The following is a 14,628-nucleotide window of genomic DNA, read 5'->3' on the forward strand; positions in this document are numbered from 1 at the left end:
AAGAGGGAGGGGGGGTCATTTTTCCTCTGTGGAAACATCTGAAGATTAAATGAAATGTTCTCAGTTCATAATCATAATGTATTAGTTGCTTTATAAATAATATGTGCAACTTGCTATACTACAGAAATGAGGAACCTGTGGAACCACCAGATGTTGTTGGACTCCTGTTCTCACAGGTCCCAGTCAACAAGGCCAATGGTCAGGGATGATGAAGTCCAAGAACATTTGTTGTTGTTTTTATAATAATATTTATTAGTTTTCCAACAAATTAAACATAACACCACCAAAAACGAAAAAAGAAAAAACATACAATAATACAATACAATACAAAAAGAGAAAGAAAAAAGGGGGGGAAACTAACATACAAACTAACAACACTAACATACAACTAACTAAACAAAGCAAAAACCATTTCAATATCTTATCTTTCTTTTACTAATTTCCACAACCTCCTCACACCTCCCTTTTTGTATTCCACTTTGTTACTTGTTTCAGCAATTCCTTTCCATCTTCCTCTGTTTTCTATCCTATAATTGTCTTAACACATTCTAACCTTATTTTTCCCTTTAATACCCTAACAATCTATTTATACTTAATTCCTTATAACATTTCTACTAAAGCCATATAACTTCATTCCAACACTTTTCTAACATTCATTAATTTTATAGTATTTCTGTAAATAGTCTTTAAACTTTTTCCAATCTTCCTCCACCGACTCTTCTCCCTGGTCTCGGATTCTGCCAGTCATTTCCGCCAGTTCCATGTAGTCCATCAACTTCATCTGCCATTCTTCCCGAGTGGGTAGATCTTGAAGTCCAAGAACATTTGGAGGGCCCCTGGCTCCTCATTCCTGTTTTAGAGAAAACACACACAAGGCACTTTCCACAGGTTCCCAACTGCTTTATTTTTAAATGAGGGGAATCTTTGTACAATCTGAGAGAAAGGGAAAGGAGAGAAAAAGTTAAACACTACAATAATTAATCTGGCAATAAGTAATAATCTCTGCACCAAAGCCAAATAGTACATCAAGAAGGGAATGCAAGGGAGAAAAAATGAGTTCTAAATAATTTCTGAAAAGTGAAACACTGAATAGGCCATCCAATATTACAAGGAAGATTATTCCACACATACAGATCAAACCTGTACTCTACATTTATTAAAGCGAAATTTTCAGGAGGAAAGCAATAAGCAGTAATATCATGGCAAAACAAAAACATAACCTACACTCATTGACATATGGGAACAGGGATAATTTCACTTAGGGTAACCATTGAATTTACTTCAAGAAATTGTTGTTGTTGTTGTTGTTTAGTCGTGTCCGACTCTTCGTGACCCCATGGGTCAGAGCACGCCAGGCACTTCTGTCTTCCACTGCCTCCCGCAGTTTGGTCAGACTCATGTTTGTAGCTTCGAGAACATTGTCCAACCATCTCGTCCTCTGTCATCCCCTTCTCCTTGTGCCCTCAATCTTTCCCAACATCAGGGTCTTTTCCAGGGAGTCTTCTCTTCTCTTCTCTTCTCACTTCAAGAAATAGTGGACACCAACAATACCCCCAGACATGTGGGCAAGCAAGCTGCTGCTGCATCCAGAAAAAGGCAGAAGTAATGTTGGTAAGGGGTTGTGCTCTACATTGGGCCAGATTTTTGAAAGCCTAGTAAGTTCAAAACACAGCAATCAGAGAGTTGTATTCCATGCTAGTCCTACTCAGAGTAGATTCATTAAAAATGGTGGGCATGACTAACTTAGGTTCATTAATTAACTCTATGACTTACACTGGCTACAACTAGCATTATAATAAAACCCCCGACTTTTGTCAGATCATATTACTCCATTGTTATTCAAGTTTCATTGATTTTCAATTTGTTTCCTGACCCAACTCAAAGTCTTGGTTTAAACCTACATTTGAGGAGGTTGTAGACCTGAGGGCCTCTGGATTCTGCTGGACTACAACTCCCATAATTGCTGACCACTGGCCATGCTTACTGGGGCTTTTGAAAGTTGGAGACCAACTACATCTAGAAGTCCATACGTTCTCTATCCTTACCTTGTGTTATCTAGGACTGTCCCATGAAGTGTTTTGTTCCATAGAAGCTGACTGCAGGCATGTTTCATTCAACATCTGAAGTCCTGTGAATTGTCCTCTTCCTATTTGAAGTAAGTGGGTGAGAACACAAAGTATTATTTTAATGTGGCAGCAGATATGTGGAATGCCCTCCCTAGAGTGGCAAACAACAACAACATGGCGGTTAAAGAAGATGTTCATAATTGAGTTATTCATTGGCTGGCTCTGTTCTGAGGTGGCTGTGCTTTCATACAAATTGTTGTTGGTCTTTTTTAATGGATACTCTAGATACCTTGATGGGTATCTGAAGGAAATAAGGGATACCACATGTTTTTTTTTGGGGGGGGGGTTTAAGTTAAAAATGGAAAGGCAGTGGATGAAAGTGAAGTGAAGAGACACTTGAATGGTTTGCATGATAGGGCTGATTTATTATAAGCAAACCCATGACTCAGTCTGGCAATCTTGACTACTGCACACACAGAACAGGTGTTCCACAGATGCAACCTCTGTGGGATTCGAGTGCCTGAGATGAAAAAAGAAGAGTACAGGAGGAAAGGAAAGGATTTGGAAGAGGGACTTTATTCCTTTCCAAAGTGTGTGCCCTGAGAGAACAGCTAGTGCTCTGTGAGAAAAACAAGGCCTGGAATATTATAGGCAGTATGTTATTAAAAAGGATTATTAAAGCAGAAATGGTCAGTCAGCAGACCTCTGGCCCCCACCATTGTTTTCTTTGCTATAAATGGATGAAAGTAAGCTTAAGGCTTTTCTAATGAAGGCATTTAAAACTGCCCCTTTTATATAATACTGTTGCACAGCACCCCAATCTCCAAGTGGAGTGAGATTGCAGGCGTTCCAGGGCTCGTGCTTCCTTTTGGGAATGAGGCACAGAGGAGATTGTGGTGTCTCTATAATATATGGTTTATTTACACATATATACCACCTGAGCCTACAATGCAGGGGTTCACAGCATTAACACCCCACAGAGGCAGAATTAGGACATCGGGGCCCGTTTTGCTGTATTGGGTGCCGAGCTTAGGGGGTGCCGCAGGGGGGTGCAGGTCTAACATAGTGAATTGAACATAATGGAAGGTGAGAGGCAGGGGACACCAAATTTGACCAAAATCTGCCCCTGCACCCCAAAAGGGTCTTGTTTGTTCCATAGCCACAGCCTTAGATTGAAACTGAAAGCAAACATCATTCTCTTCTTCTCTGGCTTTTTTCAGCCTGTGTCTTTTCCATCCAGTTTCTAGGTCATATAACACAACTCTTTCCTAAAACTCCTCTTTGTCCTTTGTTGTTTAGTCGTTTAGTCGTGTCCGACTCTTCGTGACCCCCTGGACCAGAGCACGCCAGGCACTCCTGTCTTCCACTGCCTCCCGCAATTTGGTCAAACTAATGCTGGTAGCTTCAAGAACACTATACAACCATCTCGTCCTCTGTCGCCCCCTTCTCCTTGGGCCCTCCATCTTTCCCAACATCAGGGACTATTCCAGGGAGTCTTCTCTTCTCATGAGGTGGCCAAAGTATTGGAGCCTCAGCTTCACGATCTGTCCTTCTAGTGAGCACTCAGGGCTGATTTCCCTAAGAATGGATACGTTTGATCTTCTTGCAGTCCATGGGACTCTCAAGAGTCTCCTCCAGCACCATAATTCAAAAGCATCAATTCTTCGGCGATCAGCCTTCTTTGTCCTACTAACAATCTAAGAGGGGGAGGGGACCCACCCAGGAGGGGACCCACCCATTTGCCATCAGGCACAGAGCCCCCTTTCTTCTGTTCTCTTAATGGCCCATCACCTTTCCTTTGTTTTCCCTTAATAGTCCATCCCCCCAGGCAACCACCTTATGAGGATGCTAGCCTGGTTTCTATTTTAACTCTTGCTCAGATATTGTAACACTTGTTGGGTCCAGGGGTTAGAATATGTCTGGCACTCTCACACACATAACAATATATACGTATCTAAACCACAAGCCTGTTTTCTCCTCCTCAGTGTTTCAGTAGCAACTATATTTTCAACAATGAAATCATTGATGGAGGCATACTGCTATATTGCAAAGATCACTTTGATGTCTGAAAATGCTAAGAACAATACTAGAACTTAATAATAAACAGATTTGTTCAATTACAAGGTAATTTTCCCTGTTAAAAAGCTATAAGTAACAGCTAGGAGTAGCAGATAAATTATTGTGTTTCTATGAGTAATACCCATCAAATTCATTGGAAGGCAATCATAGCTAAGTTAAAAAAACATTTCCCACAGTTCCATTAATAAGACAAGAAAACATTCTCAAGGGGTGTGTGAGAGAGAGAAAGGTGTTCTTATTAGGGATGGGTGAGAAATTCAATTCAGTTTGTACTGACTCTACCTAAGTTGCACACACAGTCATCCTTTGAAAATCACACACCTCCAAATTTTGCAGTGGAGTTCCCCAGTCAAGTAATGTGAACAAAAAAACTGCATATATTGGGGGGAAATGTGTATAAAAATGTATAATTGCATACAAATTATAAAAATGCATTATATTAGGGAAATCGCTTTACAAAAACGTGTTTTAGGAGAAATTGCATACAAACATGTGCATATTAGGAGGAATTTACACTAAAACGCTGACAATTTTTCATGAAGATTGTTTCCTAAAAATATTATCAAACCAATGAAGAAATGTGGAGAACTGAAGAATGGAAAAATGAGAAACTCAGAGAAACAACAATTGACTGATTTACCCGTTCCCAGTCCATATTTCACTGTTAGATTTCTTTTTAGATTCTGCACACAGTGCCCCAGCTACAGTAGAGTACAATTGTAAAGCACTGATAGATGGCACCATAAAGTTACGTAAATTATCAGGAAGGGTTTAGAAAAAGAAAGTACACTTCTGGTCACTAGATAGAGAACAGGAGACCATCCGTCCCCAGCTTGGCAACCTATAGCCAAAAGTATGGTGGCTCCATCCAAGCTTGAAATGGACAGGATCAAGAAGCAAGGTAAAAAGGTTGGTTTCTCCTAAGTCCTATCCTTTGATATATTCCCACCCTCCCCATTCCCATCATCCACTTTCTCCCTTGTCCACTCCAGCACTCTAAGACCTTCAGCAATGAAAAGTGAGACCCTGAAAAGTCTACTTGGGACAGGCATGCCTACCCAACCATTGCTCTCATTAATTCTATGGATATTTGGGTTATCACCCACCCTCTCATGCAGTCCACTTCAATGAGATCTCTTGGATTTCAGAAGCAGGCACACATACACACAAGCAGGTATATAAACAATGTTTTGTCTTTAAAATGAGGCAAAAGCTTGTTTCTCAGTCCTGCGTGGAACCATGAGTTTATTTTCTGCTAGAATTATCACCACCCCTTCCCCAAACGAAAGGTCATGTGTTTCCGTTGAAACAAAAACAAAAACAAAGGGGAAATTATCTCATTGTAATTACTGCAAGACAAATGCAATCTTTTAAAAGGCTAACTGTATTATTTGTATACCCAGGGGATGCAATGGTACACATGTAATGCGGCCTAACCAGTTTGTCTTAGCAAGACCTTACAGTGTTGATTTGAAACAGCTGAACTAAATCAACAGCTACCTTGAGCCAAAGGCCTTTGGAGAGCAATTAGAGTCAAAGCTTGGGTTTTGAACCCAATATGCTCTGTCAGTCTCAATGATTTGTGTTTGTTGTACTCAGCCTCATTTCCTGCATGAAACATGAAGCTGTATAAAGAGGAAAAATTCCCAAGATTCAAAAATATTTGACCTCAGTGCATTTGCTAGCATGAAAGTACACATGTCTAAATGACCATTTTGGTTTGTAGTACAAAGTTCTATTGATGTTGGCAGACTGAGCTTCCCCATGTCAAAGCCACATGAATGGTTTCAGGTTTCAGCCAAAAAATGTTTTCCACATGCTTTAGTGTGGGCCAATTTACACAGCGGATTCTGCAGGGTTGTGGCCAAGTACTTCATAAAGGGCTGCCTTCTTTGGGATCAGGGAAACCACAACAGACACATTGCTAATGCAATCTAATTATCTGCTTGGATATTTTTCCAGATGTATCCAGTGTCTAAAAATACTGCAATAAAAAAGGTATTATTTGTTCTCCCTTGGACTGAAATAGTGGCATAAAGAACAACCTGCTTGTCTAGAGGGAAAGTTATGACAGTGTAATTCTATGACAGCCTTTAAAAATCAGTCAAACAAAACAGAACACCCCTAGGGCTGGCTATCTGATGCTTCTCATTTGAATTAGCCTCTGAAACAAAAGCCATGACTACATGCGGAGATTCTTTTTCATGAGAAGATGCATGCCACAATTACAAGTTCATTTCCTCCATTTGTGGTTTGTAATTTGATTTTGGGTTGGTCAATTTGATACATAACAAAGATATACAATGGTGTGTGTTTTTTTCTCTTTTGCTGGAAGAAGCCCAGTGATTATTGTATCCTGTGCTGTGTGACAGTGGCGTGATTTCATTTCCTCTACGTTGCTAAAACATGTTACCCAGTAGCCTCTTCGCTGCCATAGTCATTAGTTCTTTGAGCAATGAGGAAATGGATGGTTGTGATGAAGTCTTTTGGTGGATTGTGATGTTATTTATGCACAAGCAACACATACAAAACATGGTTGTCTATCAACTACCTGTAACAGATTCTACAAGGAGCTGCTTTTCAAAAGGGCCCAGAAAGTGCAGCTGGTCCAAGATACGGCTGCCAAGTTGCTAACAGGCAGGATATATTAATTCCAATTTTGAAAAGACTTCAGTGGCTTCCAGTTGGTTTCTGGGCACAGCTCAAAGTTAAAGTGATGCTTTTGATCTTTAAAGCCATACAAATAGTGGGACTGCCTCCTTTCATGTAAGCCTAGCTCAGATCATCTGCAGTTTCCTTCTCCATATTCCCTGATCATCAGAGGTGAGCAGGTGGGTGGGAAGGACAGGTCAACTCTTTCAGTAGCTACAATGAGGTTATGGAACTCCCTTTCCCAACAAAGCTCATCTTACACTTTTTCTCTGTCCTAGCCATTTGGGTTTATTTCAGAGGGCCTTTGGGATCAAGCAGGAGATTTTTCTTCTGATGATGATTGGTTGTGGTGGGTTTGGGGGCGTTCTTTGCTGGTTGTTTCATGACAGTTTATGGGTTTCGATCTATGTCATAAGCTGCTTTTTTGGGCATACATGGTTAAAAAATGGAGCAAAGTATTGGTAATTAGTTATTAGGAATTTGGTATGCAATGATGTTCATGGCTGCTATTGTTTCATTAATCCCCATTTTTAGAGTAGCTGAAACTAAGGAATTTCTAAGTTGCCTTCATTCTCTGTGGAAGTCATTGTGCACAACAGCAGATCCACTACAGTATGTGATGGAAAAATTCACCTCCTGGGTCCATTGTTAGCAAAGGTTATGTGTGTTTTGCTCTGGAAATAAATTAATCACTTTGGGCAAAAGACCATGATTTATTTTAACTCCACTTATATCTGCATGTCAGGTTGAGGTAATGCACTGAATTATGAAGAAGAGATGCTTCTAAATTCTAGTTCTCTTCTGGATTTAGGGGTTCTGGTCTATTGTGTCCTGGATACTGAGCAAGGCCGATATACTTCCTTTTTGTCATTCTGTGTTTCCAGAAATTGTAAAGATAACTGGTGGGGTTCCGGTCTGATCTCTCCAAAATAATGGCTCTTATTTTGAAAATCTGATTGTGGAGATTTTATAAAATTGAAAGTATTACTACATGTACATCCAGGTTGGTGTACATACATCTATGACATATTAAACAACAACAAAAAGCCCTTTTGTTTTGCCTTAATGGTTGGTTAGGAATAATTGCTAATTGCACAATTAAACTGATATGGTGAGGAGAAAACATTGTCTGTTTTGAAGTAGTTAAATGTATGTATGTATGTATGTATGTATGTATTACACTATCCCTGTAGCAAATGTCTAAAACCCAGTAGGGTTCCTGCTGAAACTGACCAGATAAATTAAGTTTACTGATGTCTTCTTTTCTTTTTCTGCATGTAAAAAGACAAGAATCATGTCAATGACAAGCCTCCTACTCAGTTTTGTATTAGTCAACTACCAACTTCCTGCAGTCTTAAACAAATCGCTCTCAACCACGTGCAAAGGGGTTGGTAGTTAGCCAATCTGAGGAAGGCTGACAGAATGCAATAGAAGAAATCTGTCCAGCCCTAATCAATGTCTGTTTTCTTTGAAGGATAGCCCTTCTCCGCTTTTGTTTTAATCAGACTGGATGCACTCTTCAATAGCTTTACCATGTTTTCTCGTTCTTTATGCCCATCTTGCTGTCTGTTCAACGGAGATTTGTACCCAATTTACATAAATTCACATTTTGAACGATGTGAAATGTGAAATCTTCCATTTTAAAACCTAGAACAAATTTATTCCACATTTTGCATAGTTTATTTATTTAAAATATTTATATTCTGCCTTTGGGGCCTAAAGGGCAGCTAACAAGCCCAACGTTAAAGACAATGCATTTTGATATAATGAATAACGTTATCATTAGCAGGCTTGTAGACTTTCGGAGTTATACATGTCCATTAATCTGAGTCAAACTACTCTGAGTCTCAGTGCTAGGATTGTTCTGCCCTTTCTCTCATTCACACAGATGCACTATATGCTTAGTTATTCCCGGCTAGTTGTCAGGGAGCATTGGAACCCACATACCAGAAATTTCAGACTTCATTACTGTAGCGTTGCAATATTCTCCATGGTTTTAACCAAGGTTAGCTTTTTTAAACAACGCCCATAGTTTCACTCACTGTCTGGAGTGAGCCAGAAGCCAAGAACCGGAAGTCCAGGTTGTCAAATCATTCTGATCATAGAATCACAGAGTTGGAAGGGACCCTGTGGATCACCTAATCTAGTCCCTTTCAATGCAAGAATATGCAGCTGCCCCATATAGGGACCAAACCTGGAGCCTTGTCATTATCAGCTCCACTCCAAGTGTCAGGGGTGCATGCAGGAGCCAGGCCCTGTGACTGGTAGGGCCTTGCAGGACTGGGGCCTTCCTGAGTTTGGCCTGGAAGGACAAGGCATGGCCACACAGGTGAGGCTTGCCAGAAGACTCGAAGCACCTGGTGGCAAGGGCCGGGAGGTGTATATAAGACCAGCATTTTCCCCTGGCTCTTTGCCACAGCAACACACTGCCCACCTAGCTGTGCTTCGGCTTCCTGGCTCCTGGTATCCTGACCCTCAGACTCTTGGCTTCCTGACTCCTGGTTTCCTGATTTGTGGACTCTTGGCTTCCTCACCCCTGGACTGCCGATTCCTGCTTCCCAACCTCTACCCCAGTCCCGACATACCAAGCCAGGACGCCGACTGCCTGTAACCCAGATTGTGACACCAAGCAACTGAGCTTTCCAGGCTCAGGACAGGAGAAAAATCCAAGAATTGAATGGAAGGGCTGTCAGGATCATACCAGAAGCAGGACTGGAAAACAAGCCAGGAGTCAGGACTGAAGAGCAGTCAGAGCAGTCACACAAAAGCAAGACCAGATACCAAGTAAAAAATCAAGACCAAAGATGACTGGAAATACAGAGGCCCACGAACACTAAGGTAGATGTTGTTGGCCAAGCAATGAAACGGATGCTGCTAGGACTTTGCATCGTTTCAGCCACATCCCACAAAACCACTGTGAACATCATTCCTCATTTCCCCCATGAACCACCAGGTTGAGCAGAGATGCCAAAGTAATTGGACTTAAACAGGATCAACCGGCTACTGTGGTTGGCTTAAGTAAATGCCATACACGTAGCATGCCAAATACACCAGTCCTGGCAAGTTTGCTAGGAATATTTTTGGCATTTCAGCCCCCCTTGATTCATCCAGGCTATTTCCTGGCACTAATGGTTGGTTATCCAGGAGCCAGACTTTGGGGTTTGTGGGGGCTTTTTGTGTGTGATCTTTTAAAAACATGCATTATAGACAGCATGTGCCAGTCTTGTGACCTAGGAGTGGTTAATGTCGGGTAAGGAAATTAATCCGAAAAGCATAGTGCCTTAGGAGATATTTCCAAAGCTTTATATTCCAACTACTATTTAGAAAGTAAGGCATCTTTTGGCTCAGTCTCTTTTACCACAGACATGGTGTGCCATGTCTTTTTTCACTAAATCATCATTATTGTATAACATTACATAATAAACAGATTCTGGAAATCATTGAAAATGTTACCTAAACTGATGCTCAGAGTCAGATGCAGACTGAAGGCCACACACTAGGCCCTCAGCCAAGCAGATACAGAGTCAATTAATGGACATTATCAAAAACAAGCTGTCTAGCAGTTACCACATATAGCATGCCTGAAGTTTTCAGAATATATATATGTTCAACTAAACTTTGGCATTAGCACTAAGGTTGAGAATTACTGTTACACACTCTCTCTCTCTCTCTCTCTCTCTCTCTCACACACACACACACACACCACAGTCTATGCTGCCTTGGGGCATTTTTACCATGATTGCCGAGATGAGTGATTAAACCAAAACATCAATAGTGTTGCTTTATCTTGTTGCTGCCAATTATGCCCTCCATCAAGCAGGGGCGTCTTGCCCATAGAGGCAAGTGCTGCGGGGCGCTGGGGTGCCAAGTTCCAGAGGGCACCAGGGAAGAGGTGGAGGCTGGACGTGGCACCTCCCGGCATCAGTTCGCTGCCCTCGTCCGCCTCGCTGAAGCAGCGCCGCGCCCAGAGCCTCTGCCTCTTCCCTGCCGGAGGAGCCGCCCTCCAGCCGCTGCCCACCTCCACCAGCCCCCCAAGCTGCCAGCTGTAAAAAGGTTGGCAACTCTGAGAAACGGGGGGGGGGGGTGCTGGAGGGATCTTTGCACCACGGTGCTGGATATACTTAAGACGGCCCTGCCATCAAGTCACCTTTACTGATGTGAGGATGATTTTAAAAGCTGTAAAGCAGCTTTATCTGATGAGCTGGTCATCAGAATACAAGATCAAGCCAATCTAATCCAGCATACTGTTCTCACAGTCCAAACTATGGGAAACCTGCAAGCAAGACCTGAATGCAACAGCATACTGCCTCCAACAGTGGAAGGTCCACTATGAATTGTTTTTGGAGGAATTGCTTTTCAACCTATGGCTGCAGTGGAGTGCACTTTTACGCTTCCGGTTCTTCCTTTGCAGCCGTGGATTGAATACAAACCCCAACTGCGAAGGGCAATTCTTCCCTTGCAGTAATAGCTTGAACTGCAAGGGAAGAATCTGAAAGAAACCATTATTTGGAGGAGAAGGCTACCAACTATGATGGCAATGCTCTGCCTCCACACTGGGAAGCAATAATGCTTCTGAATAAAAGGTGAAGAAGGTAAAGGACCCCTGGATAGTTGAAGGCAACTATGTGGTGCTCATCTCGCTTTCAGGCCAAGGGAGCCGGCATTTGTCCACTGATGCTTCACAGGTAAGATTCACCTTCTGCTGTGATGGCAGGGTGGTCCCTTCCCCTACCTGGCTAATCTCCTGGCAACGCCTCCCCAGGCGGGATTGGGCAACTGGCTGAGGTAGGCGGAGACCTCCAGGTATCCAGCCTGGGGAGGGCGAAGCTAGCCCGTACTACCGGGAGCCACACTGGGATCTGGGGGGCTGCGCGCGACCATGCAAAAGTGGTCCCCATTTGATGTGGGGAGCGGTCATTCCAGGGCAAGTAGCCAGCATGACTAAGCAGCTTCTGACGCAACAGAACACCGTGACAGAAAACCAGAGCGCATGGAAATGCTGTTTGCCTTCCCACCATAGCGGTACCTATTTATCTACTTGCACTGGCATGCTTTCGAACTGCTAAGTTGGCAGGAGATGGGACAGAACAACGGGAGCTCGCCCCATCATGGGGATTCAAACTGCTGACTTTCCAATCAGCAAGCCCAAGAGGCTCAGTGGTTTAGACCACAGCGCCACCCACGTCCTGCTTCTGAATATCAGTTGCTGGAAAGCACAGGAGAGTGCTTTTATGTTCGTGTCCTTCTTGCACCTTTCCCAGAGGCAACTGGTCGACTGCTCTCAGAACACGATGCTGGACTCAACATGACCTTGGTCTGATCCAGCAGGCTATTATCTCTCTTTTTTTTGTCTTCCTCTGCAGACAAACTTTGGCACTTTTTGAATTTGGAACCTTTTCCAGCTGCCAGGAACCAAATTTTGAGTACGAAGGAAGAATCAGGAGTGCACTTAGAGGACTTCCTTTTCATCTGCCACAATTTGAACTTTCCTGCACCATGCCTAATTTCATATATGTAATAAGGCAGGCATAGGCAAACTTGGTCCTCCAGCTGTTTTGGGACTACAACTCCCATCATCCCTAGCTAACAGGACCAGTGGTCCGGGATGATGGGAGTTGTAGTCTCAAAACATCTGGAGGGCCGAGTTTGCCTGTACCCAAACATCTGGAGTCCCAAAACATCTGGAGGACCAAGTTTGCCTGTCCCAAAACATCTGGAGTCCCAAAACATCTGGAGGGCCGAGTTTGTCATAAGGCATAGGAAAGGTGAGTATGGATTGTCCAAAATTGCTTGGTTGGCACTCTCCAAAGCCTAGTGTGCCTACTTAGGAACCCAGGTCTTCTTTTCATTTACTTAGTAAACATACACATGTATACATTACTAAACTGCAGGATTGTGTGCATCTTAATCTCAGGGACACAGGTTCGAGCTCCACATTGGACAAAAAGATTCCTACATTACAGAGCATTGGACTAGTTGATCTTGCATATCCCCCAACATTTATCCAATGGAAATAGGGACGTCCTAAGGAAAAGCAGGACATGCCAGAATCAAATCAGAAACCGGGACAGCTTCTGTATATCCAGGACTGGATATCACGTATATCAAGTGTCCCTGGAAAATAGGGACACTTGGAGGGTCTGCCTTCGTGGTTCGTTCCAACTCCACAATTCTATTATTCTACTTACAATATATACATGACATTAAATGCACCTTTCATTTTAAATGATTGGGGGCGGGTTTCTTCTTCAAAAAATCATCATTTAGGGAGGGAGGCAGATAATTAAATAGAGCAGAATAGGCATAGAGGGAGAACTTAACTCTTTCCTCCACTAAAGCCCCTCGTCCAAAACAAGTATTTTCATTGGGGGGGAATCCCAAATGCTCACAGTGGGGAACATTCCATCCAAACAAATACACAGACACATTCCTTAGAATATCCTCTGCAGGTGAGAACTGAGTTAAATGCCCCCCCCCCATGCCTGCACTAATTGTGATAATTATTGCACATGCCCAAGCTGATGCAATTTGCATTTCTTAAAAAAAAACAACCTGCAAGTTAAAGAGGCATTTAATATCACATTCATCCCTCAGACAAAGTAATCCATATGCAGAAAATCAATGCATTTACAAAAAGAGTGCATGCCTAATTCTCAGAAAAGTGGGAATTTCCCCCCTCTATTGACTTTAGTTATACAAATAAAAGCGACTTAAATAAGATCGGCTCCTGGAAGCCATTGGGGCTGTGTGTTGCAGGAGTTTTGGGAAAACTATTGTTATATCGTCCTTTTTACAAAATGGATACATTCCACAAACAAGTTTGGGTGAACTGTGGAACATTTTCTTGGCTGTCCAATCCACTGCCGAACCATAGACCAAATGTTTCAGCCTGTCATGTACAGTCGCACCTTGGATCTCAAACGCCTTGGCTCCCAGTCATACCTTGGCTCCCAAACAATCGAAACCCGGAAGTGAGTGTTCCGTTTTTTGGACGATTTTCGGAAGCCAAATGTCCGATTGGCTCCTGTAGCCAATTGGAAGCCGTGCCTTAGTTTTCGAATGGTTCTGGGAGTCAAACAGACTCCCAGAATGCATTCTGTTCGAGAACCAAGGTACGACTGTATTGGGAAAAATATTGTCCACACGCACAGTGATTCCAGGAGTACAGACATCTCTCTGTATTCTGGCATACCATTGTAAGCACTTGAAGACAAGTGTGGATCACATACTATAAGAACAACAACATAAGTCCGCTGAAAGTAGCCTCTGCGCAGATGTCTCAATCCTGGAGAACTCCATTTTCATATACTGTGATGTTAGCCTCTTATTTCAAATAACATTTCCATGTGATTCGTGCAGTCCTGATACATTGTCAAACAGAGGGACAAGTGTTTTCAATTGCCACAGAGAAAGGCAGGAAAACCTTCAACATCCTCAAGCTATTTCTAAAGGCAGCACTTGCTGACACATGGCACAGTTTAGAAACAGACAGGCATACACTCCACAAGCCTTAGAGACGATTGACCTTCATCAGGCTTTTTCTTCTTCATTCAACCAAGCTTCCTGAGAGGAAGAGGAAAAAAATCAGGTTCTCTTCAGAGAAAGCAAATATATATAATGCTTGGTGTCACGGTAAAGGCCTACTGATGGTGCTTAAAGCTGTTTTGGAACATCCTCACACCCAAGAAAGTTATCAGGCTTGCCGTGTCTTTGTAAAGCTTAGCTGTCATTTCATTCAAGAGGAGGCCTATGGGTAATCATTTAATCAAAACCGCGGCTGTGATTGCTACTTGTGATGAAAATTACAAAGCTGAGGCAGCTTCCAAACCAG

The 14,628-nt window shown here is 42.6% G+C and overlaps 1 long non-coding RNA gene across 2 annotated transcripts in view; it reads right to left on the reverse strand.

Moving 5' to 3' along the window:
- Window positions 1-1,527: 1,527 nt before the first annotated feature.
- The window catches only part of LOC310659779, a 29,869-nt gene continuing 16,768 nt past the window's right edge, over window positions 1,528-14,628 (reverse strand). For both annotated transcript variants that reach the window (XR_014502995.1, XR_014502996.1), the window contains exon 5: window positions 1,528-2,146. This is a non-coding gene — a long non-coding RNA (uncharacterized lncRNA). The remainder of the gene's footprint in view (window positions 2,147-14,628) is intronic.

The sequence above is a fragment of the Podarcis tiliguerta genome (assembly GCF_965153285.1).
Source record: "Podarcis tiliguerta genome assembly, chromosome: 11".
Classification (NCBI taxonomy): Eukaryota; Metazoa; Chordata; class Lepidosauria; order Squamata; family Lacertidae; genus Podarcis; species Podarcis tiliguerta.